The sequence below is a fragment of the Haemaphysalis longicornis genome, unplaced genomic scaffold, assembly GCF_048455015.1.
Source record: "Haemaphysalis longicornis isolate Haplotype H1 unplaced genomic scaffold, Haemaphysalis longicornis Haplotype H1 scaffold_3, whole genome shotgun sequence".
Classification (NCBI taxonomy): Eukaryota; Metazoa; Arthropoda; class Arachnida; order Ixodida; family Ixodidae; genus Haemaphysalis; species Haemaphysalis longicornis.
Window position 1 is genome coordinate 63,819,973 of NW_027526335.1, and position 25,654 is coordinate 63,845,626.

Sequence of the window (25,654 nt, forward strand, 5' to 3'; positions counted from 1 at the left end):
AAAAGGCAGGGGAGGATAAGCGCCCTGCTTGCAGATTTCAAGCAGTTCTATCACAGAATGTTCATATGTACCATGGAAGAGAATACAAATGACAAGAATGGCCTTCATAAAACTGGCTCCTTCAAAATAGAAGGTAACAAAGCGTTCGTACAAAGTATCTGTTCCCGCAATAAATGCCGATCGGGATTCGCCAATTGCAAAATTTTGACGGCAGAAATATTATTTGGCAACATTCAGTTATCTGGGCTATTATCTGCCTAATTATGTCCGACCATAGGTACATCTTTCCGAATGATTTTAACAAACAACCAATATTTTCATCACGTCTACGTCTTTATTGTTTTTTTTTTTTCAGAAAAACATGCGAGAGCTTCGCGCGAGAAGCGGAGACTTTCGCTCTATGAAGGGGCAACATGTTTGCGACGAAGGTAAAAACCCCCAAATAAAAGCCTAGGAACAACGCGGTTAAAAGATTTCAATCAGCCAAACAATTTCTAAACGAACCCCAGGGAAGAGAAATACCGATGGCCTAGTCATTGTTCCTCGTTTCGTGCACGGCTATCTTTCCCGCAAGCACATTAAACGAAGAAGGGCGACAGTGATCACCCGATAGCCTCTTCGGTCCCGATTCCTTCCCGGATTTCCTCCATGCCTTCCCGTTTGGTTCCCTCTTTTTTCTTGTTGCAGAAATGGCTATCGCCATATCCAGGAGGAGTACTAAGGATCGAGTCCGAACGGGAACAGCCCCCGTGTTCTTCCCGAGTGCACGTCTGCCGGGCTTTCGTCCAGGGGCGAGAATAGGGAGGAAAACAAAATGAACAAGAGAGAAGAGGTACCGCGACAAAAGAGGTCACTAAGAGGCTACACGACAAAGTCCTACAGCAATGTCCAATGATCGCGGAAACGGGGGGAAAAGGCGTAATCCTTCGCGCAGACACAGGGAGGATGACTATCCACATCCAACCAAGCCTCAGAGCCAGTGGCGGGATAAAGAAAAGGAAGAACGGGGAGACGAGCCGATGACCCGAAGGATGTGGAGCTGCGAGGAGCAAGGCGAGATAAGGGTCCGGCAATACACCAACGCCAGCCAGACGCAGCGAGAAAGCCGCAGAGAGCTGGCAACTCTGTCGGAGGAAAGGGGAGAAGGCGGAACGAATTAGAAACCATAACGGCAAGCAAAAAGGAACGTCGGTTGGGAAAAGTAAATAGTTTATTATAACGATCACAGTCCTGCCCGAAAAGCACACCCAAAACCCGCACAGCCATGTACACAGAGATGACCAGTGGCCGGGAAAGAAAACGGGGGTTGGGATGATGGCGCAAAAAAAAAAAGTGAGAAGAAAAGAAGCAGAGAAAAGGATGCGGCTTGGTCTCTCGGGGCCTCGGTGGGGTTTAGCAGCCAAGCGTTCCCCGAAGCATTTCCGGGATCGAGTTGGGCGTTGCACAAGCCACCGCAGCGGCCACACGCAGAAGTGGTTCACGCTCCCAGAGGCGGCGTTCCAGCATTATCCCGCCAGAAGCCGGCACTTTAAGAAAACAGCGCCGCGATGTAGGCAGCCTGCTAGACGGTGACCAGAGGCACAAGTGAAATATTACCGCGGTCGCCTACAGTGCTTGTTTCCTGTGCGCACCAGGTAACCGGAAAAAAATTGCTCTTTTTCATTTGCTCGCCTTATTTACAATATATATTTTTCGCATCTGGTCAGTGGGCACACAACTGTCAAAGAAAAGCAGGGACGTTAGTGTTAGTCTTCATTTAAGAGTTTAAACTCTGGCTGTCTGCCAAGACAGTTGGGATGTAGCGAACCATGGGCTGTACACGGGGCGTGCTTTCAATCTTAGGCTAACTTGTTATCGAGCTACATAGTAATAATTTACAATAGCTCCGAAGGTCAGCCAAATTGCAGTTGTGACTGTCATTTCATTTCTCTGTCTGGAAATTCTCCTATCGGGAGTTCTGGCCTTGGTTTTTGTTAGGGCTCTTTAAATACGCATTCTGTCTTCCGAACGCACTTTTGTGGTAACCAGCCTGTTAGAGGTTACAATAACATGCTCACGTACCCCGATATGCAATATTGTTATTGTTCAGTAAGGAATACGAAAATAAGGGATCTACCCTTTCTGGAACCTGCCCAGAACCGATAGTTTCTTCGACAGATCCGTATTCTTAGAACTGACATACCACTCTTCAAAACAATAGGTACAGCGTCGCGTCAGCGGCTTGAAACTTCATGGCAGTCTATCAGATGCAGAACGGCCATTCGTGCTAGCTCCCTAGAAGCAAGCAACGGTAGATGCGTTTCTTTACGCTGAAGCAAAAAAAAAAAAAAAGGCAAACGGCCGAACCACATGATCTTCCGGAAGGCTTCTGTATATTTAGCGTTCCCGCAGTGACGTTCTCTTCAGGCTCGAGCTCGAGGCGACAGGTGCAACTGACCGCCCTCCGGGTTTCCTGGAACGCAGGTGAATAAGAGAGCGATGGAGGCGGGAGGGTTTGACGGGCGGTCCCCCACACTCCCCCCTGCTTCGTGCTGCCGACGTATGAACTCACCAAATGGGGAAGACTGTTTGGTGACAGCATTGAAAATAATAAAATGGTAGCCCGAATGGAGACGCGAGCACTGGTGCAGGCAGGGGAAAGAATGAAGGACGAGAAACAAAAATCACTCACACGCGCAAAACCAACGAGAAAGAAGCCATCAAGAACTTCGGCGGCTTTCCAGTGATGGTGGAGTCTTGATCAAGGTTTGCGACTCGCCACCGTGTTTACCATCGACACAGTGCTCGGTCGCCAACTGCGCATGCGCGCTGAAGAGTGCCAGTGCGGGTATGGCAGGCTTCTCCTTGTGGCTTCTTCTCTATAGCGTCCGCATTTTTGACAGCTGTTCCGGGCGGAAGCCGGGCACGCTGTATAGCACTATCGGGGCGGGAATCCGATGGAGATTGAAAGCCTTGAGGTGGAAGAAAATAAATAAAGAATGGAGTAGAGACCAGCGTTGCGACGTTGTTGCGGCAAGAGGGCGCAGCCGTTGGATAAGAGGCTTGAACGGTACAGGTCAAAATGTGGGTTATCCTATTACTTACGTATATTGTAAAAATATTTTAGATGTGTTGAATGTGCGTGTGCGCGTCTCTGTCCGCGTGGGTGTTTGGGATTAAGATGTAGTCACCTCGTTTCTATTTAATGGTTCTTTTATACCTCTTTTTCTCTATGCCTGTGGACAGTTTTCCGAGAAATTTTGCCGCTGCGGTTGGTGCGGAACCGCGATATTTTAGACAGGCAACCTATACGGAAAAGGTTTGTATAAGGTTCTGTAAACAGTAACCCGCGCAACTTCAACCGTAAGAAGGCAAAAAAAAAAAAACATTCACCACATAAACACTGCAACACGTCAATCGCAGCGTGTAACTCCACAAAGCAGGCTGCGGCGTGCAATTCGACTTTCATACTTTGGCATTAAGTACGCATAAGCAGTGCTGAAGTGTTACCTTTATGCTTTCTTTTTGACACTCTTTCACCGTCCATTATCTAAATGAGAAATGTATTGAACATGCACTTTTGTAAGACTGGCGGTGGGGAGCTCTATATCGATATACTTTACAGGGTATGCGCTAATATTTTCACGAAGCCAAAGACGACGCAGTTGTCTTGAAGGAAAAAAACATTGGAGCGAACTTGCGCTCCCCTAATAACTAAAAAATGCACAGGCGGCGAAGCAACAGTCAACAACGTGACGTGCGCAAGCGAGTGTCGGCAAAACGAATGGCGGGGCGTCTGCTCTACGGGAATTTATCTTTAAGCGCGGGTGTTTCTCGAACCGTCGAATTACATCGAGAGCACTGTAGATAAAAGAAGACTATTCTAGGCTAGTGGTGTTAGGGCAAAACATCCTCCCTATCAAATGAAATAATTCGTGCGGGTTAAGAAAGAAAGAATGAAACATGCCCTTCACTCAGAACACAGATAACCTAGCCCGGCGTAGCCATGCGACAAAACAAAAACATCAATAAACAAAGCCGAGGCATGGTTCGCGGCAATATACTTACCTAAAATGCAGGGGTGGTGATCTGGAACACCAAGTGTGCCTGGAGACCTTGTATACTGCATGAAAAGCCCCATGGAGACCGCCACCTACATAAAGTTGCCTCAATTTGGTTTCCATCGCACTTCGAATGCGTTACCCTTTAGGTTTACGTTCTGTTTCATGTGTTACCTATGCTCCGAGTTTCCAAAAACAAGTGTTCACTTACACCGCACTGCACAGAGGCGTGTAAGCGCGTACCGGCTGATTCATGAACAAAAAATTTTCCATCCCTTACTAAAGAAAGTTGAGAAAAGCGCGAAAGCTCAAAGTGCGTCCAGCCTTCACTGAAGGCGAGTCCAGTCGATCGCCACACCTTCAAAGACCCAAATCGCCAACGAAGAACGAACCGATGCGACGATTCTGCGCGCACTAAGTAAATGCTTTTAGGAACGATCTAAATGTGTGCCGATACGTGGTTTATAATGTAAAGGTGTACAATTGCACTCAATTACATGATCGATGCGTGTGTTGTCTCATCTAGAACCATTCCTTTTTTTGGCGATTTTCAAGTAACCGTCTTGACACAATGGAAGCCTCGTTTAACCCACGCGCCGGGTGTCCAGAGATCTTACGAGGGCTTTTCGGTCGACCAACTGGTTTATGGGGAAATGCATTAGTTTTTTGACAGGACGCCTTCAGCCCCACCAAGAAAGCTTTCGCTTTACCAGCTATCACCAAACGTTTCCACGCGCATTCCGAAACAAACCTTTTGCTCGAACCATTATCGTAATCTTCGTTCGAAAGCTTCGTCACAACCACTTTGTTGGAGCTGAGTTTAAGTTCCATTAGAGCTTGGCTGCCGCAGCTCGAGTTCCATTAGAGCATCCCTTTAGCCCACACCCCCGTTCAGTAAGCCGTAGATTAGCCCCGCTCGAGTTTAAGCTCGGAAGGGCCTTGCATTGGTGTGTTTACAGGATGTTTCGAACCCAAGCAGCTTCAATGTACACGCCCTAATTCCAAAATTGCGAATGAGAGGGGTCACACTGCAAGTCCCTGTGGGCCCCGAATATTTCGCGGTTGGTGAAAATACACGCATCAGATCCTTCATTTCGGAATTTCAACACTAGTCGTTTCAGGGAAAACGTGCGTGGCAGGGAAAACGTGTCTGTACCCGGCGGTCCAGTGGAAAAGCATGAGGCTAGAGGTTGGGAAATGTGTGAATGAAGCATCGTTTAGAAATGCATAGACTCGGATTAATACCGACTATAACCTGCACACTGTTTCAAGGTATATGCGTACAAAAATTGCCACGACACTGTGGTATCTACGAGTAATTATATTTTGGAAATTCGGTGAACTTCAGAGTAGGAAGTTTACAGTTACGACAGCGCTAGAGTTCGGAAGCTGCATAACTATGTACTCTAAAAAAATTACACCATCTTCCCGTGGGGAACCCTGATGAGGATGCGAAGCATCGTGGCGGTTCCGTGTGGTTCCATTGTGTTGCCGTTATGTTGAGTGATCTGGTTTTTACTAGCGCCAGAGGAAATTCCTCGTCCGGGTCCTCACCGGTGGCAAAGGCACGCAAGTGCTGTTGTGTTACGGTGAGTAGGCGGTGGTTCTCGAGGCGCCGACACTCGTCCATCATGTTCTTGTCGATGTTGTCTCTGTGGTAGAATCGGTAGTCTCCGTCAGCTTTGGTGAGGTAAAGGTTGTTGACATTGGTGCACCGGCTGAGAGCAATGTACACGCCCTCCTCTTCGCAGCTTTGTCTTCTCGTTCTTCTTCTTCTTCCGCGGTTCCCCTACGGGAAGATGACGATGGTGGTTGAACGCGAACCTATCTCGTGATGGATTCTTTGGTTGGCCAATCCCTAGGGGCATCCTGCCACAATCAGCATCAGAGGCGCTGCGGACGGGGCTGGTTGAGCTGCAAGGCGCGTGGCGCTTCCCGCCACAGCTTTCCCAAGGGAAATTCAGCATCCCCCTCTAAAGTTTTCAGTTCGTCGTTTCCGTTGACGTTCAGCTTCGCGTGCCTTCGTTGTATCAGTAGCTTCTTGACGTCGTTTGAATGAGTCAAGGACATAAGGCGCGTTCGTAGCACTTGCTCCTGTCCCGGATTTGTAGCGTAGTGAGAAGAACACCGCGTACCTCCCGTTGCGGCCAGAGAGTCGTGGGATCGAAACCGGGCGCCGCTAACTATTTATTTTTTTTTATAGTGTAGTATCGCGGAGCTGTGGGTGTAATGAGGAAAGTTGCGCATGCGCAGTGAGCGTGTGGACGGCGCCGCCATCAACGACGCAGGACAAGGCGAGCCTAAGAAATGCTCCGCATTTAAAAGTGACCAAGTACTTCCAGTCCTCTAAAAGATCAGCCTATATGCGTGCAAAATTATAAATACGTCAGCTGAAGCATGGGTGTGAACGTCATGTACTACAGAAATCCACTAGAAAATGAACTAAAGTCCATTGTGAATCTGAACACCAAGCTTGTGTCCGATGCTTAAGAGCCAGGCAGCACGGGCTCTACTTTCACGGAGCAAGTTACAGAAGCCGCTCACGGGGCCCTCTATGAGGGGAGAGAAAAGTTTACTTGCGCTTTACAGGAATAGAAAGTCTTTTTCAAAACGAGATATGTCCTTTTAAAACAAAAATCACAAAGCAATAACGGGATTGTAATACCAACAATCTTTAAGCGTTTCGGCCAATCATAGCTGTAAAACACATTCGTAAGTGTGGTTTCTGGAACTAGTGTGTAAGTTATGTCAACAAAGAAAAGCAAAATAAGAAAAAAAGGATATTTTTTCGTGAAGCGCCCAAAAATCAGGTTTTGGGGGAAGTTGCTTACCTCCCACCTTCTTTTTCCAATACAATTTTACAGGGCTAACTTTAAGACAGTTTTACAGACGGGGGCCCCGAGTTTGCAACCGGTGATGCTTCGGCGCGTAATACCGAGGTAAACTTCTGCTGTCACATACCACTAGATCCATTCCCGAGGACATGGCTGCATGACAGTTATCCTTGGATTTTACGCAGTAGACAATGTTTTCACTGAAACGCTGGACTGAAGGTTACGCAATTTTGTGAGCGGCTTCCTCGGAAGCCTTCTATATCCTTTTAAGAGGGGGGGGAGAGCATTATTACCGAACTCGTTCAAGCATTAAACACGCAATGTGAATCGGATATAAAGAAGAACAGGTAAATCAATACGTCTTTCCTTTTCATTTCGCCTAGCGGTCTTCACAGACCTCATAAAGCACAAAGCGCCAATTTCACTAGACCAAGTGCGCCGAAGTCAAAGGACTTAGGCAGGCCTATCAGAGAGCACTACGCCGAGTGATAGCCTTAATAAATGTCTTGCATATACAGTTCTTAGCATATCTCGCCCTGTATTTTACTTCGCGGACGTTCAAGAAAACCTCCGTTTTTTTAAGAGCACGAGGTTAACGGATTCGTATACTTTGAAACAAGGAATTTGCAATGATAATAAGCCATTTATAAACCGTGCTTCAGCAGTTAGCCACTTTCATTTCGCGCCGCCACGAGATGATCAAGTTGCTGGTAATAAAACTAGCTGCAACGAAGTTCGCTTCAATTTTACCTCATGGGGTCCTTTTGCTAACATCGGTTGTTTTTTGTTTGAAGAATACAGGACTGTGCCTCTTACGAGAATAATTAACGCTGTAATGGACGCTGCAATTGATATTTGTTCAGTACTCGACAGACTTAGACATTCAAAAGGGTGTAACTCTCCGGTGCCACTTTTTCTGGAGTTCTCTGCGGACCTGGCGAGATAAGAACCGAGTTACACGTGCGAGGTTATGACAAATCTATAGTTTCTTCATTTTCTCAGAATTCACGCTCTTGTTCTTTGGAACTCGTCAGTGCATACGTAACGAGGCTTTGTTTTATCTAGATATTGCGGACCTAGACTGAGCGCGGGTTTATGAATAACTGGAACTGTTACCTTCAGTTATGACTACGTTTTGGCCTCCTGCCAAAACCTAATACATTTCCTCATAGAAGGGTTGGTCGACCAATAGGCTCTGGTAATATATGTGGGCGCACGGCGTGGGCATGAAACAGGGATGCCATTATGTCGAAACGGTACCTGAATATCGGGAACAGGGAACGATTCTAGGTAATAAATTACACGCATTGATGATGGAGGAGTAGAATAGTATACCTGCATCTCGTAAACCCCGTGTCGGTATATAGATTTAGATCGTTCGTAGATGCGCTTGTTTGGGTCTTGGAAGGTTTGGGTGTTGGAAGGTTTGAAGATCAATTGGATGCCCCTTCAGCGAAGGCATGGACGAACCTTTGACGTAGTTTTGATGTGCGAAATCATTGGCACTTCTCTCAATTTTTTTTTGGAATGGATGATAAAGTTTTTATGTCTCATTACCGTATGCGCCTAGTGTCTTTGCAATAACACTTTCTTTAAATTAGAATGGTCTTAAAACTGGTGGTTCCGAGGAAAGAAAGTATGGTTTCTTTCTCTTGAGTGCTAATACTATTTCATTGAAATGTAGAAAAAAATGGCCGCATATCTGCTCCTTTCGTTGCAAATGTCGACGAAAGATGATAGTCGACTGGCGCACCTGCCGAGTAAATGCCTCCCTTATCTTTCCGCTCACACCTCTCATGCTGTTCCTCTCCTGTTTCGTTCCTCACAAGATAACACGGTAGAGGTTTGCTCCAGTCAATTTAAATTTACACCGTTCCACTTCTCCACGTCGGGTGCCTCCATGCCAGCGCTGCTGAACAGCGGATACGCGCGTGAATCGAGGCATCCTACTACAACGTTTAAAGAACCACTTGCCCTACTCCACGAGCGTTTCAAGCGCAACGTGTAACCTATCCAGTGGAACCTTTCGTTGCTGTTGCCGTTTAATTTCTTAAATGCCGCCAGGAGCTATAGTAGAGCGGGGCAACATCAGGCGACGGTTTTCTACCGTTGATACAGTATTTAATTTGCTATCCCAAAAACCAAGCACCGATGAGTTTTTTTAAAAAGGAACACTGCAAATATCACTTATGTATTGATTTTTTTCCTTATATTTGCGTAATTTCCTGTTCTTGTTCAACAATGATGACAAGAATGAACATTGACACAAGGAATTAAACGTTTAGATTTGGCTGTGTGTATATATATAAGACTATTGCGCAGCTTCTGTTTCACTTTGGCCGGGGGCTGAATCGAGTCACGGACCTATGCATTGAAAAGTGGTCTTAGGGTCCTTGGACTACAGACAGGACACCGAGCCAGACAGCTCAGTCTATAATTTTGGAGGGCACAGACTACGTTATTTCTTCAGGAGACTCCATGCGGGCCCAAAGCAATTCAGGCACCCACCGTATATGCCAAGATAATTGAAGCACACAGGAAGTTAACCACTCTTAATTTACAAAGGGAGATAGAATATTTGAGGAATGTAGAACTACCCTAGAAGCTGAACGGGGCAAACTCTGATAAGCTAGGCCCGAAACAAAAGAACTTTCCCTGGCAAACCCTCATAAACGCAAGACGTAACATGGTAATTTGGATGGTCAGTTTTGCCGACAAGAAGACTTTTAAGGAAATGGGGTGCAACATCAACAGACAAGTGTGCCCATTGCAATAAAAGAGAGTCAAATGAACAAGCACTGATGCAATGCACAGTAGCTAAAACATTGTGGCTCATAGTGAGCAGGACATACAGGCAGCTGCACGTACGGGACTTCTTGGAAGGCAGGAGGGGAGGTGCCCGAGAAGGCCGTTAGCAGCACTTGTCATAACGATGGGGTTTTCATGCCTTATGGATAAGCAGGTACATTGCCGTCAAGCAAGCGCGTCCCCGGCGAAACCAGTGGAGCATACGATCCATATGCAAACGAAGCTAACAGAAAACCCGGAAGCAGAGCTCTTCTTCTTGGTGGACGAAGAGCTCTTGCGAAAATGTGTTGCCCTTTAATTGAAGTTCAAAACGGGCAAGTGCACCTGAGCTCCACACCAATACACGGTTTGCATTTTACGGGAACATAAGTTGCCAGATGATGGGACGAGCGATGCTTGTAAAGGGCGCGAGCGCCTGGGCCAGCGAGACGCTCCTCCCCCCACTCGAGTGTTGGTGGCCCTACTCTATTTCAAAGTGTGTGTGCTCACGGATGAAAGCCATGCGTGCTTGTTTCGCTACTGCTAAAGGCAGTTTCTACTTCACTCTGTAAATAGTGTTTATATTCAGTAAGCCCTGGGGCTCTGAAATGAAACAGGTGTGCCATGGATGTGTACGCGGTAAAGCCTAAAATCACGAATGCTTTGTATTTGTCCTGTTACAACGTAAAAACATCTTTAATACTGTGTAAAAAGCGTGGTTATATGGAGTGCGGGAAGTATCCTCCCCATCCCGGGCACCGGCTACCCTTCTGGTGCAAAGTCTGTGCCTACGAATGTACGCCACTTGTGCTTGTTTTTTGCAACTACTAATAGAAGTTCCCAATTCATTCTGTGAAGGGTTACTAGCAAGGTGTGATGTTCTCATATGTAACAGATAGACCATGTATGTGTACGTGGTAGAGCCTGGAACCAGGAGCGTTTTGTATTTGTGTATGCTACAAGAGGGTAATAAAAATTTCTTTTCAGACAGACATACAGACAGACCAAAATTTCTGCGTTTAAGTAGTCCAAGAAACACTATCGTCTTTAATAGGCCCATGCATTCCTTGCAGACGGCTAACAGATGGAGAACAAGTCGACGTCATGGCATGCAGAGAGGGGAAGAAGCTGCTGAATGACTGTCTTGCGTGTAACGTTGGCGCTAACGTCCTACCAACGCATACTCCCATTCGCAGCTAATGGGAACATGGTGCAAGCGTAAACCGGCGTTCACAGTCAACTGGGATTTTTCTCGATCGTCCACAGCCCATGGGCGTTTTTTCGTGCCAGGCACGGATGCCGTTTCTTCGTTCCAGAAGCCAACAATGCTTTAGCATAATTTGCATCGATTAGCTTGTCGAGGTGTTCATCGATTAGCATAGACTATCTGCGTCAATAAAAAGAGGTTGGACAAGTTTTGTTTTCTGTAGGTTTCGCTAAGTGTTTCGCCAAGCAATATATGGAAAAAACCAGAGACTAAATAAAAACTCTCTGGGAGCGTAGTTGGTTCCAAAAGATTGGTACGGGGCGTGATGGGCCATATAGAACACCTATATCAGTAGCCAAAGGGAAACATAACGCCACGTAAGTAGGCGCACCCCACGCTGCACCCTTAACCATGCGAAAGAAAATTCGCCGGGATGACACGAGGCACCTGAATAGGTCCTATTTTTATCTTGCAATATATCTGGACTCGGCATTAAGGCGTAAGTGACACTAGCACCACTTGAATCACTTACGTTCTTTGGAAGTGAAGCCCTGCACGCAGGGAAAAAAAGGTGAAGAGTTTTTTTCTTATCGCGCGTGAACAACAACCGGAGCCGTTGTTCCCCGTACCCTCAGTCGCAAAAAGAGGGACAAAGAAAAGAAACTAGCTCCGGCAATAAACACGTGTTGTGGCCTGACGTGCAAGATCTACTGCCCTCGCGGGAGTTCCCAGCGCGTGTTGCAAGTGTTCGCAGCCGAGACGGTGCAAGGGGACCGCATGAATGCTGCAATTGTTATCCGCTCGACACAAAGCCGAGCCGACAGAAATCGAACCAGCGCTGGGACGAAAAAGAAGTATTGAGTAGGTAACAACAAAACGGCAAACGAAGGAAGAAGGGGAGGCAACGAAGTTCGCACCTCATCCACCGCTTTGTCGATGCACCGATTCGCGGAGAAGCCAGCGGAAGGAACAAAAAAGATATGGTGATTGAGAACGTGACGCGAGCATGCGTTCTTTTTTTTTTTTTTTGCTTCCGCTGTTAGATGGCTGACCGCTACAGGCCGAGCCGTGTCACGACGAGCCGCACGTAAATGAAGAGAGACAAAACGTGCTGAGTATGACCACCTTGCCCTAGCCCCCGCCGTAACTCCATCACATATCGGTCAGCACGGGCGTAGGTTCCAGCTAGAACGTGAACACTACCACCCGACGCAGCGGTTCGCGCAACACCCGGCTCAGACGGTTGGAATGGCGCTTGGATTGTTCGCGACACGGTGTGTTTTGACGATGGGTAGGTGCCCAATATTTTGACCAAGTTTAAAGTTTTAGAGTGTCTAGATACTGTGCCGAGTGCCGGATTTGGGTTTGGTGTAGCTTAAACAACGATGGCAGCTACAGTTGATTGATTTGTGGCGTCATGATGTTTCTAAAAACGAACTCACGGAGATTCTGATTCTATTTAGGAAAAGAAACTAAGTGATAACGTGCTCGCTTTATTTATAGTACCCAACAGATGTTAATTCTGAGAAAAGCCTACTTGTCTACAAGAACAGCAGTGACGCGTTAAAATTAAACTGATGAGATTATAAGTGAATGAAGTTGTGTCAAATCATGCTTGTCAGCTTTATTTTTCAATAGGCGATGTTCGGGTAGTTGGAACCACTCTTCTGCCATAATACATATTTGAACAGTAAAAAAAGGGCTGCCGTTGTTTGCGAGAGCTGAGAATAGAGGCAGCGTGTAATGTCAGACAAATTTGTGTTTTTAACGTGCGTACCTCCCCACTGTATCATACAGACACTTGACAACAGGTTCCTAGAAAGAGCACGGTACTTTAAGCGGTAATTTGAAGGCCCTTGCCTGAGAAACAACGCGTACGTTCTTTTGCACACACACATGCCCATATGCACATATATGACAGCCATGGGGTACAGAAATCAATTTGTAATCAAGAATGCATGCCGCATTCTAACGAGTGTCCTGTGGTGTGCGCAAACAATGCACCTGCCATTTCTGTTCTGGTTTTATTTCTCACACACGCAAAAAAAAATATACGTCGCCTTTTTCAACATTCTCTTATATTTCTTTTCATAACATAGAAATACCACGTGGCTTCCTAAATAATAGAACGGTTTGTTGTTCAATTGTGTACGTTAAGATAGTCTCAAATGTGAGCAAGAATTGTTTTCACTCGAAACTGTTCACTTGCATGAGCCGTGTGACCAGTGCTAATGCTTCGGAAATGTCTTGCCTATTTATACTTCTAGTTAATGGCTGTTTGTTATGAAGGAAATTATTTTATAATAGGCGCAAAAAAACATCCTCTCAAAAGGGGGGTGGCAAAAATTGAAGCAAGAAACGTGCCAAAGTACCCGTCGACTTGGGTGAAGTGGAGCAGTGTGGCTCATGTGTCTTAAATTTAAGCATTAGAATGCATCTTGTCTCGGCGAGAACATATCGCTCAATGTGTATTTACAGCGATTGCAGCCATGGTCCTAGCTCCACACTACACTGGAGCTGAGAGAGTTCCTCTCATGGACACCTTTGTGGATGCAAGTAGGTATTCTCTTGTATTACTAATGAAAACACCTTACGTTCCGCTCTCGTTCGAACGCCCGCTCATTCTGTCGTCCGCTTGAACTAGTAAATCTATTCAAGAGAGAAATAAGTTTTCTGGAGGTGTATCTTTGTACTGAATGTAAAACACGGCGGTAATGAATAGCGAGGTTGTGTCAGCAGCAACAAAGCAAAGAGTCGTACAGTACCACTCTAGCTAAAATTACCTCAAAGTACCTAGAACACTCACTACACCGTAATTGAGAAGAAAATGTAACGGCGTGTTGCCAAAGCTGCTTCGCGTTTTTCTTTCCCATCTAGACCCGAGTTAGATAGGCCACGAAGACAACACAACTTCGCTGCATTAAAAACATGGCTGCGTCTAATCTCACGCCAGTTTCCATTAAAGCTGGCTGGCCTAAAATTTCCTGAATAATATTACGCCCCAACGTAACCTAATCTAACATAACCTCACCGAACGCGTCGTAAACTACCCAAATCCAGCCCAACTGCAAAAAACCTAATCTAGCCCAGCCCAACGACACATAACACAACCTGTATTAAACGTAATTCAACCCATTCTAGAAATCCTGTGCGTCGATCTCTTGATATACCAAAAACCAGAGCAAAAAAAGGCATTAACAAAATCACGACGACCTGAAAATTCCGAAAGTTAAAAAAAAAAACACCACAATGTCGGACTCGAACCTGAGACTTCTGGTTTAAAACCAAGTACTTTACCACAGCGCTTCAGGGCAGCTGCAAACATGGCTTTTGGGGGAATATTTATCACACAGAATCTCCGAGTAGCGTGCTTAGCCAATAAGAGGCAAGTGCCGTGACAAATTTCTGACGGTAATTTTCATGGTTTCCGTGATAATAGACACTACCTAAAAATATTGGCCAGCTCATGCTTTACTGCAATTTTGTTCGACTGGAAACATCGCGATACCACGTAAGAATTAGTGCCTATTTTACGGTGGATTTAAATTACCCGCTTTCGGAGCCATAATTTGAGATGACAGGAACCGTTTGACAGATGCGGCGTAGCAGCCAAAAACCAACAGCACGATGCCGCGATGCTATTGTGAAGAAACAGGAAGTCTGTAATCGCTGCTCAACCTCAGTAAAAACAAGCAAAGGGTTCAGGGTTCCGCGTGACGACGCAGCCACGGGACAGGGTCCTACTCCGGATGATAAAACTGATTCGATCGTAATTACAGCGCCGAAAACACGCACCATAACAAGACAGGCTTTTTTTTATATAAATCACTTATTCTCACCTCAACTCTCTACGCCTCGTTATACCACTTCTATAATTTTTTATACAGTATTATTTCTATCATTGTTATTCCGAAGAGGCATTTTTTTAAATGGGCAGGTCTTTTTACTCCAAAATTACCAAAGTAGCCTTCCTGTTACGTGCTGACAGAAAACGTGATTATGCGTTAAATTTCACTTTGGTCTAAAATATTGCCTCTTTAGAGGGTACACTGCGCCCAGTGTAATTTTCGCATGACTAGAGTCGCTCACAAAAGAACAGCTTGCTACTTTGGTGGTGCCCATTGGTGTCGTCAATGTATTTTTTATTTGCATGATGCCTATATGTTCAGGCAATTTCTCACTACTGGTAATTTTGGTTCTTGAAAATTTCAGTTTCGCAACTTAAAGGTAAGCAGTTACCACGTCCACTTTTTATGAAGCAACGTAAACGGTGTTTCTATTTACCTTATTGCTTTAAAGGTAGCTTGTACATGAAATCATATTGATTTTCACTTCAATGTCTCTTCAACCATGCACTAACATTTTATTAGCATTTTGATTCACGATTCAAAATAGCAAAAGTGCTCTGGACCAAAAACCCGTACCAAAACACCCCTTGCACAGCCATTACTGGTACCACACATAAAAGGAATGTGCATAAATTCAGAAAAACTCCTACTAATCCGTATACAATGTTGCGGCAGTTGTCTGTTTCGCGTAAGGTACGCCCTTGTGATTTCGTTTCTTTATTTTGAGATTTTTGGGGAATTGTTATTTGTAGTTTCTTTCTCTTTTTAGTCATTCGATAAGGACGATGTATTAGTTATTCCTGTAAAAATTCATGAGTATAGCTGTATTTACACAAATCTAGGTCGACACATTTCTTCCTGTTTAGAAATCTGAAGTTGGGGGTCGCTTTACAATTTAAAATAAAACTTGTAGCACCAGCGATGGCAACCCAAACGAGAAATCGGAGACGCAATTGCGTAGCTGCAACTGCGCTTATAATTTCGCACTCTACCTATGGCGTATAGTAATTGTTCGGAACGCTCGTTAACAATAATTTTCGTCGGCTCCTACTGGGCTCACAGATATACACGTGGTATCTTCCGTTGGCCGTTTTGGGGCGCTCTCACGAGCATGTCGTGTCGAACGCGACCCCGCTCGCGGGAGCACCCCAGAGCTGCCCGAAAATACCATCGGAAGATTCCACCTGCAATGACGTGCGCAGCTATCGGTAGGAGCCCCTTCTAAACTTGCCGGCGGTGACCCGGTGCGCGGTACTCGGAAGTACTCATGGAGGTACTATATTGTGGGCCGCCGGTACAGCGGTGTCCGAGCAGCTGCAGACGTCACAGTGACCAATTGGTCAGGCGACCAATATATTTAGTTGGGGAATGAGCCCGTGTCTTTTGTGTTTCTTTTTTCTTTTTGACGTGCGATGTGAGAAGTGGAGCTACATTCGAGCCGACGTACAATCGCGTAAATACGGTATTGTGAGTAACGGTTCTGTTTGTTCTGGTTCTTCTTCCTTTCTTTTCTTTGTAAATCTAGTGAGCGAGCAGGATAGATAGACCCTTGACGTTTCGTTAGTTTGTTTTAGTTTCTGAAATAATTTATTTCTTCTTGTTCGTTCGGTTTTAATTTTTCTCTATTACTTTTCATTTGACTTTGTAATCATTGCGTAAAGATGCCGGAATAATTAAAATACATGAAGGCCGTGGGAACCCTTATTAAAAGTCCCGTACGACTCCACGTATCCCTACGGTGCACATAGGGCAATGCGTTCTAGTTTTTTTGTTTCAATCCTTTTTTTTTATTACACAGATACCAATCACCTATATTTGCACTACTGCAACGAAGTAATGTTTAAGCTCCACAGAGTATGCAATTACATGCACATTCAAGGCGTTACACCTTTCAGGTAACGCTACACTTTTTAAGTTACGGACGGGCGCCAAAGAATGCTTCCGAGTTTATAGTGGGTCACTTCTAGTGCTCTCAGCTCCTAATACGCTTTACCCAACACCTAAGAATATATTGTGAGCACTATGATACGCGGTACACCCCCTTGCTTCCACTCAAACCCGTTTCCCGCTTGCTAGAGGCCGAGCTATTCCCTAAAAACTGGAGAGATTTTTAGGTGGTCTTCTCAGTCAACGCTTCAAGCATGGACATCCGATAACCGAAGCAAAAGCGCTAGTCATGGCGCGGACATAGAATGCAAAGGTGTGGAGAATATCCGGAACTTCCTGTTCCGTTTTCTACGTAGAACCTTCTTTCTAGTGGGAATAAGACATTTACAACGGAAAACGTTTGTCGCCAGCATCATGTTACCAACAAATAACGCTTCATCCGGCACCCACATGTTAACATCCAGCGTTCAGACCCCATTCCTAGGAAAATACGCCGAAAGTTTTTCAAGAGAAATAACATACAGCACCCCAACAGGCAAATCAGGCGGCGGGTGTTATAAAGTATTCAGGCAAAAAAAAAAAAAAGAACCTGAGAACACTGCAAGTGAAACTGCATTAAAAACCTTCTATAAAAGTAAGCGATAAATACTGGTGCAGAGCCTATCCCAAGGAACGAGTGCTTTCACTAAGAACCGATCCCGCAAACGAAAGATTTCCACACACGCAAGCTGGTAGTACATTAATTTCGTGCCCGTTGCTGTAAAATAGGATTAACTCCTTTTTTTTTTTCAGCCGAGAGAAGATGTATTCGTATTCGCATCAAGAGAGACACGGGCGTTCAAAGGACCCCACAGCGTCATTTACGCCCTTTTGACGCGAAAAGGGGTGCATCGACTGTTATGCTGGGTTCTGCCAGGACGATGTATTGGGGCCTCAGAAAAGCCATCCTCAGCAATAGTGACGCTGGTTTAAACGGCCAAAATGGTCGCTAAATATTTTGCGTCGTAGATGAAATATGCCGTCACAGGAGACAAAGCAGCGCTCATCCCCGAGGAGGGCCCATAGTCTCCATTTCTCGAGAGGTATCAGCCAGCTTGCCCACATGAGGACGGAAATTTTAATGCCAACGGCCAGATGGTTCTTTTAGTGGGACCAGAGGTCGTACTGTGGGTAGCAGTCAGCTGCCGGGTGACGAAAATCTGTAAAGCAGGAACAACGGCTTCTTTCTAAACATCCACAGCTGTGGATTCGTCAATGAGGGGCTGCGGAATTTAATCCTCCATAGTCATTACAAGGTACTGACGTAGTTTTAAGCGTCCCTGCGTAGTTGTTCATCGTGCCCCGTTGCGCTTGCACCATGCAGTAGCACCGAACTGCTCAGGGCAGTGTTACACGGAAAACCCGCAGGTGGCTAACGGGTTCTAACATAGTTATGATGTTTTTATCAGTCGCTTATTTTCAGCCGCTCTCAAAAATAGGAGTTGTTGTTGGTTGATTGTGGCAGACATTGGTACATGTTTTCCTCTTCGTAGCTAGGTATCTAGTCACGGCATGTATATCCAGATACCAGGGACCGATTTCTGTGGTACGTTCCACCCCTTTTCTACCTTTGACAAAACCCTCACGAACGGTGGTCACGAAGTGTTTTTTTTATCAGTAAGTGAAGTAAAGTATTGCGCGGGAGAGAATTCACAAGTGCTATCAAGTTCTACAAAAAAGGTCGGCGGGGTGTCCGCTTGTGGATTCCTACTAAGCAAATCGACGACGCTTCTCTTTTTTTTTTTTTTTCAGGAATGCCGATGAGGGTTTTAGGTATGTTTTATTGTTATACAATCTCGAAATATTCAGCTTTTTGTTTACTAAGATGAAAAGCGAAGGGTCAATCTATAGCCTCAGACGTTACACTGAATCTACCATTCTATTTTGCAAACCTTCTTTGCAGATAAATCTTGTAGACACTGTGAAGGTCGGCTTTTACCCACCACCGCAGAACCTAGAGTTCACAATAAACTGGCTGCTTCTTGGCGGGGGCAGGGTATACAGCACCAAATGATCTTGTCGGATTCTTCGCAGAACACAAGCAGACACCAGATCTGATAAGAGGAATCCGTTGCGTGTATTTAAAAAAAGCTCGGCCAATTGAGCGGGGGAAAGCGCCTCCAAATGAAACCTTGATAGTATGATAACTGCAGCACCACATCTCAGATTTTCATCCTTACCACTACTACAAACTTATGGTACCATGCACATTCTAGCATTATTGAAAATATATTAGCTGAACCCATCCTGAGCGAAGTTGAAAGGCGGGATGGGTGGGCTGGGTTGGCCTGGGAATTAGACTCACAGCTTTAGAGTCCTCGTGAAACACCGTTATCTGCGAAATGTAGGAGATTGCTGCGAAATATACCATCGGTGCTGCCACTTGACCATATTGGGGTTGCGTGTACACGTTTCTTGTTCCTGACGGGCGTGTCTTTGCAGGAATGATGCGCCCGACATCCGATCAAGTGGCTCCGGAGAAGTCGAGTGCTGGAGTGAAGTCAAAGTGACGCGTCGAGGTGCATACTGCGACAATAAAACCTGATTTAACCCCCACTCGGTTTCCCCACCTTGTCACGGCAAATGGGATTCAAAACCGAAAGTACTTTAAATCAATCAATCAATCAATCAATCAATCAATCAATCAATCAATCAATCAATCAATCAATCAATCAATCAATCAATCAATCAATCAATGCTTCATTTCCACGTCCAGGAAGGGCCAGTAAGTCTCTGTATCAGCTCATTTGGGGGGCAACTTGAATGATGCTTAGCATTTGCTACCAATCCCCTAGTACTTCTCGACATTAGCTGCCGTAGAAACACCGCAGAAGAATCGTGAGAACTGAGAAATACGGTTACGGAGTCAGAGAAGCGTAACATTGCTTCCCCAGAGAAGCAATGTTCCGCATCACTGAAACTTCCAGATGAACTAGTCGTGATTGAAATAAAGAGACAATAAGGCAAATTGGGCAAATACAACGTTTACTTAAGCGACATACAGGACTTTTGTTTTCTGGTTCTTGTGTTTCTTTTACCTTATCCTGAACTGTCTGGAAATGCTTCACGTAGGACATCAAAATGATTTTACTGCGCGTTTGTGACATCGGATGAAACTACAACTTGTCGACGAAGTTTCACGAGCTTCCCAATTAGTCCACGGCAGGAAACTGAGATCATCCGACGGATTCAGACGGGAACGCTGCTCACACCGTTTTTGCTCCACCGTTTTCATCACCGTGGGGCCGCTCCCAATGTCCCGAGCACCTGCAGCACTTGCCATACCATGGCAGACTTACAACATCTAGTGTGGGACGGCCCCCGCTACAGTATTCCTCGGTACCATGGCCTCACCAACGTGCGACTCGGACCCTGGCCCACGTCTCTCCAGTCCTGGTCCTGCCCGCCACCAAAAGCTCCTGCTGGGCACGATACTAGCTTGTGGCGCGCCCTCCTGCTTTTCCTCTCGTACCCAGCAGCACCAGTCATTGGTGACCGGCTTTGCGGCTACCCGCAAGACAGTACGGTGGCTATGACTCCAGGTGACCACAGCGTTGAGTCCAGGCCGCTGACGCAGTAAATGGCGGCATTATCCTTGCCCACTTCCCCCTTCCCTACCAGACCCTACCTACCCTTATCCATAGCAGCGCTTAAGCGCAAGAAAATGGAATAAACGTGTCTTCAATCAATCAATCACTTCTGTTTGTGACGACTGGCGTAGGCCCGTTGTTGACTTCGGCATTCTGCGTCATGGGCGCGTATACAGCCTGGTCTTGTCCAATGACTGAGCTCTGCGTTCCTCCGTGTGACTGTCGTCATTTCGCGATTGTATATGACTCGTGATTCGTTATCATCTCCTTGGCCACGGTAATGTCCTTCATCGTGTGTTTGTATCGGCCGCGTCTGTTTTTGCGTTACGACCTTTCCTGTAGTATCGTTGCTTGGCTCAATTAGAACACTGCGTTCCTCTTTATTCGCCTCGTAATTTTGGTTGAAACCACGGCTCTTTGTGCCTCCTTCAATTCCTTTTTTATAGATGACACGCTGGCTGTGCGAACACTGTGCGAACTGCTTCGAACGGTGGTGAAAGCTGTGCTGAACTTGCTCCTTCCCTTGACAACCAGCTTAAGTGACAGGAGTGCGCGCAATCGCGTCAACATGGTAGCTATGATTGCTATGGTTGCAGCGTTGCTATGACAGGGTTGCTATGGTTACGAAACGCAGTAGACGCTTTTTTAGGTCTCCATCTTCAAGGCGCCTTTAACAGCATCGCCCATTCCCCTGTACACAGTGGCTTACAGAAAATAGGCTGCCTCAATGATTTACACTGGCATCAGTAACTCCTTTACCGACGCATTGCTGTCATAAAGTTTTGACACACTTAGCTCTCCTCCCGTCTTCTTAGTGCCTTTGGTACTCCTCGGGGGTCGGTTCTCTTCCCTTTCATTTTTGACTTGTGCATGCTTCCAATAGCCAGCCAGCTTGACGCTTGACGGAGAGTAGTTTTGCGTTCCTTTCGAGAACGAACCGGTAGGGTAGTTTGTTGGGAGACTGCTCTTAAAAAGAAATCAAAGTTCGAATCTCAGTACCGGAGAACTTTCTTTCCTATAGGACATTCACTTGGGCTGTGGAAGTGTCAAACGTCAGCGTTACTGACGGACGGACCATTTTTCTTGTTGAGTCCACATAGAAATAATTCGCATTTAAGAAAACACAACGAACACTATTAACATGGACAGTGTACGCATTGAAAGTAAGGAGCTGAAAGTACAAAAAATGTTTTCCTATCCCCACTCAAGAGTATTGGGCAATGACGGTGACAGCTTTCATCAGAAGAGCAAGGCCGACACGTAAATTTTCATTTCTCTGCGGCGTCAACACAACCCACAAAATACCTACTCCGTGGGATTGACCAGTGACGATTACAGCTGCGGTCAAAAGTTCAACGCCGATTTACAGTTACCACTGGCTGCAAATCAACATACCCACTCCATTGAGCTCTCAGCGGCGTTGAAACGTACAGCCTGCTATTTTTTTTTATAATATCAAGGGAGTGACGACCGATAGGCATTTTAGCGCCTGATCCCGCTGTCCAGCGACGAAATAGGCGAGAGTACGCCCACCGCATAAAGACCTCTTCTGTTCGATTATCGTCATCTAGGCTGTTTCATTGAGAGTGATATATCTCGTGCCATGTTTTCTGCATAACCCTGTTAACAAAAAACCATGGTTATAAGACGCACATGCCCATCTGAAATGCGCGTTTGATTTTTCTCTCGTACCGCTTGCCGGGCACCTTCGTCAGGAACGTTAACGCTGCTTAGCTACTTTTAGCGGATAGTTAAACGGCTAAAGAAAAGCAGGGGGTGTGTTGGTCTAAACGTGACTGTAGAAAATAAAGGTGGAATGGAGCGTATCTATAGAGGTTCATAGTCAAAACCAGACACTGGTGCTGCAGTTATTCAACCACCACGGAGCTGATTGTGAGACGTACACCTGTGATTTTCGAACCTGGGTTAACTTGAGGCTTGCGGGTTCTTATGTGTACTTGGCTCCGGATTTTCCTGCGCCATCAGTTTCGGTTTCGGCGTTGAAAGCGTCGGCGGCTCGTTACGGGGCAGAATTGTTGTTAGCGCCCGATTTCAGTGGCTCCAATGAGCGAGTACTGCTCGGGCGGAATGAAATGAATCCGGAAAGCAGAAGCATCGCCGTGTAGCTTCGGCACTAGAACTAGTCACGTTCGACGGCATTTCCGAAAACACACGCGAGCAAGATATTCCGCGCAAGGTAAACGGTACGAGCGAGCTGTTCCATCCTATTGCCGTTCATGCTGACGCCTGCGAGGGCAACGTGAGTGTGGTAGCGGAGACGCAAAATAAAAATCATTTACCAGCAGTCAGTGTATGTGTACAGTCGTCAAATGTTTCGACACGTAACAATATCGCGGGAGCGTCGACCGGCCGGTGGATCAGCACCAAGTTGATCGTGCCCAGCACCTTATCACGATAGGAAGCGGCGAATCAAGTGAGGGTATGTCGCCTACACGGAAAGATTCCGTCAATGCAACCGTCGTCTGCTAGGCTGTTCGCGCAGGCGCACTACAGCCCTTTTCCGTTGGTAACCAGCTGCCTATAATCATCGGCGAGAACAAGGCGCACGCACAGTCGCTGTCACCACCCGTTACCATGCAAACTTCTGGAATATGATACAGCCGCCCTGCTTCAGTCACATGCCATCTTCCACTTGCACGCAAAATAAAAAAATATCGCTTCGCCGCGAATCTCCAGCACCGCTATACTCCGCCGTGTATGCACTTTACAAATCCCTTCCCGTCTAACAGAAGAATTCTTCTAAACCTCGTTATCAAATTAACAGCAAGTACAAGTTGTTTGTGCGACTAATATTTTATAAACTCTCCTATATTATTTAATGCGTTTATATTTAAAAAAAGGTGATTTAAGTCAAGTCAAGATGACAGCCGGGTCAAACGCAATTCGAAAATCACGTATCCTGCAGGCATGGCCGACTCGCAGGGGGTTGAAGCCGCCATGCGGCGGCTCGCACATATACTAGCGCCAGTGTCCCCTTTAGCGTATATACAGTAATTCCTCGTTAACTCGAACTCGGATATTTCTATATATCGGTTAAGCCGAAACTTCTCGCCGTGTGTTTACCTCCCGTAAGCACCACGTATTTGTCCCCTTTATCTCAAAACGTTTTTTCGGGGGACCGCGAATATCTCTAAATGTTGACAGAAAGGGCATAAGGTAACGTCCACTACAGACAGCGAATATGGTCTCCGTTCTATCACCAGCGCCAACCAGGCGCCGAACGTGGCCGAGAACGGCAAATTACGCTGTACGAGGCCGATGTCCGATGATCCCGTTACAGGAATGCTATCCGACGCCTACGTCATTGAAGAGAGCTGTGGATGATGCAGCTGGTCACGAGGACAAAGAGGAGCCTCGAGAAGTGCTTACAACGCCCGAAACAACAAAGATACTGCGCCTGTTTCGCAACAAGGTAAGATGTAGCGGTGGCGACCAACAATTGTTGCGGTGCATTGAGCAACTCGAGGACGCTTTTTTGGGACCAGATGCGAACGCGAAAGAAGCAGGCGAGCATCATGCAGTTATTTCTTTCGCAATAAAATTTTTTTTTTTCCTGCGAACTGTTTTGCCTTTATTACGAAAGCTCGCCTGGGCAGTGGAGCTTTTGTTACCATCATTAACTCTTATTTCAGTGACCTGGCTACAAATTTTCGGCCTTTCGCTTAACTCAAAACTCCGCTTATCTCGAAATTTTCGGCCAATTTTGCTACTTCAAGTTAACGAGGGGTTACTGTAGTAGCTACTCTATGAACGTAGCAGACTACACTCGTCCAGCAGATGGTCTTATGCACGTGCGCGCGCTCTCACTTGTTTCGCCACTGGATACCGCGATAAGGCGGTGACATGCCAATCGGTAGTCTTTCGCGTGATATATATATATAAACATCTTGAAGTGCAGAGGTGCGCTGCCTGACACGAAACGTAGAACAGGGTGAATAACACAAAAACAGACAAGGTGAGGCAAGGTGAGGTGAAGGTTTTTGTGTTATTCACCCTGTTCTACGTTTCGTGCCAGGCAGCGCACCTCTGCACTTCAAGATGTTAAAACACCAACTAGCCCACTCCCAAGCCTTGCTGTATATATAAACATTTGGGAGAGAGTATTTAAATGATTTCGCATCCACATCTCATAGGAAGTGCTTAGGTGTCCTCGGAGTCTTCGTCATAATATCTAAGGCAAATTTCAGAAATTGCAATGTTACCGTTGGCTGTGTATCGTATTTGCACACCTTCAGTAGAAAATGGCTTCATGCGATCCTTTAAATACGTCGCGTCCTGTCTATTCTTCGTCTTCCGTGTGTCTATTTTTTTGCGCCCTTTCTTAAAATACGAACGAGCGCTTAGGGTGATAAGAGTGGCTCTTTTTTTTTTCCTTTGCTTCTTTTTTCCGAACACACATCTGAACCAGAAAGCCCTACTTCAAGTATCCAGAATTTCTGAGCATGGAATTGAAGACTGCTGGTTCAAAAAAAAAATTGTGTTTCAAGCTCTCTTACTGACTTTCTATTGAAAATGGAAGCTTCATATATCATATTTTATTGCCAAGTTTAGGAGCCGGTTCAACGGTGTTGCATAGAGACGGAAGCCCTGAAGTGTTATTCTTTGTGCAGTAATATTTGAAGACGAAGTGGGTGAATACATGTATTTCCCATATTTAGAGATTCCTACACAGTTATCTGGCAAAACTTATATTGAAGGGGAAAGCTTGCGTTTTCCAAGAGTTTTGCGTTCTTGAAAAAAAAAAAAAAAAAACAGCGATGCTTCTAGGTTTCCGAGAGGGTAAAGCAATGTCGGAAATATTTGAGTATGTGCAGATCTACGTATTTTTCTTTACTTTTACCCTAGTTTTTTTCTCTGTCCCGGTGTCATACTTGCAGTCCTTCCAAAGCAATTTGAAATTATAATGTGTTCTGGCGAATGAATCGGAACTTGCTTTGTAATTTACAGTTGGGAACATATGAATAACATAAACTGCGATATTTATTGACACCGAACTCTGCCCTGCATGATCTTTTTTTTTAATCCTAAAATTTCAACATTTTGTTATCTACCTTGCGTAACCACTTTTCCTTTAAGGCGTGCTGCATGTCACGAGTGATTTTTAGTTTAAGTTCCCGAGGTTTGCAGAAGAATTGTTAATTCTGGACAAATGGGTGAAGGAATTTATTTAGCCTGGCTTTAAGTAACTTTGTCAAGCCATGCCGTCGTGTTCTTGAGAAAAAGGAACTGTTTAGACCAACAGCGCAAATTGTTTGAAACAATTCCTATAAAAACCGCGAATTTTTTTTAGGTTAGGATGACACAAGGAGACGGAAATGCACAGACAAGGTCAAGTGCCAAACACGCCACATTGCAACTAACGAGGTACCGCTCACTCACAGATTCTTCTTCATCTGAGTTC

At 45.7% G+C, this 25,654-nt stretch overlaps 1 long non-coding RNA gene across 1 annotated transcript in view; it reads right to left on the reverse strand.

The window, feature by feature from the left end:
* LOC144175246 (uncharacterized) overlaps positions 1-25,654 on the reverse strand; it is a gene marked incomplete in the record, with an annotated part of 119,278 nt that overhangs the window by 38,395 nt on the left and 55,229 nt on the right. Inside the window, 1 exon segment of the long non-coding RNA XR_013323629.1 lies at positions 4,048-4,132. This is a non-coding gene — a long non-coding RNA (uncharacterized LOC144175246).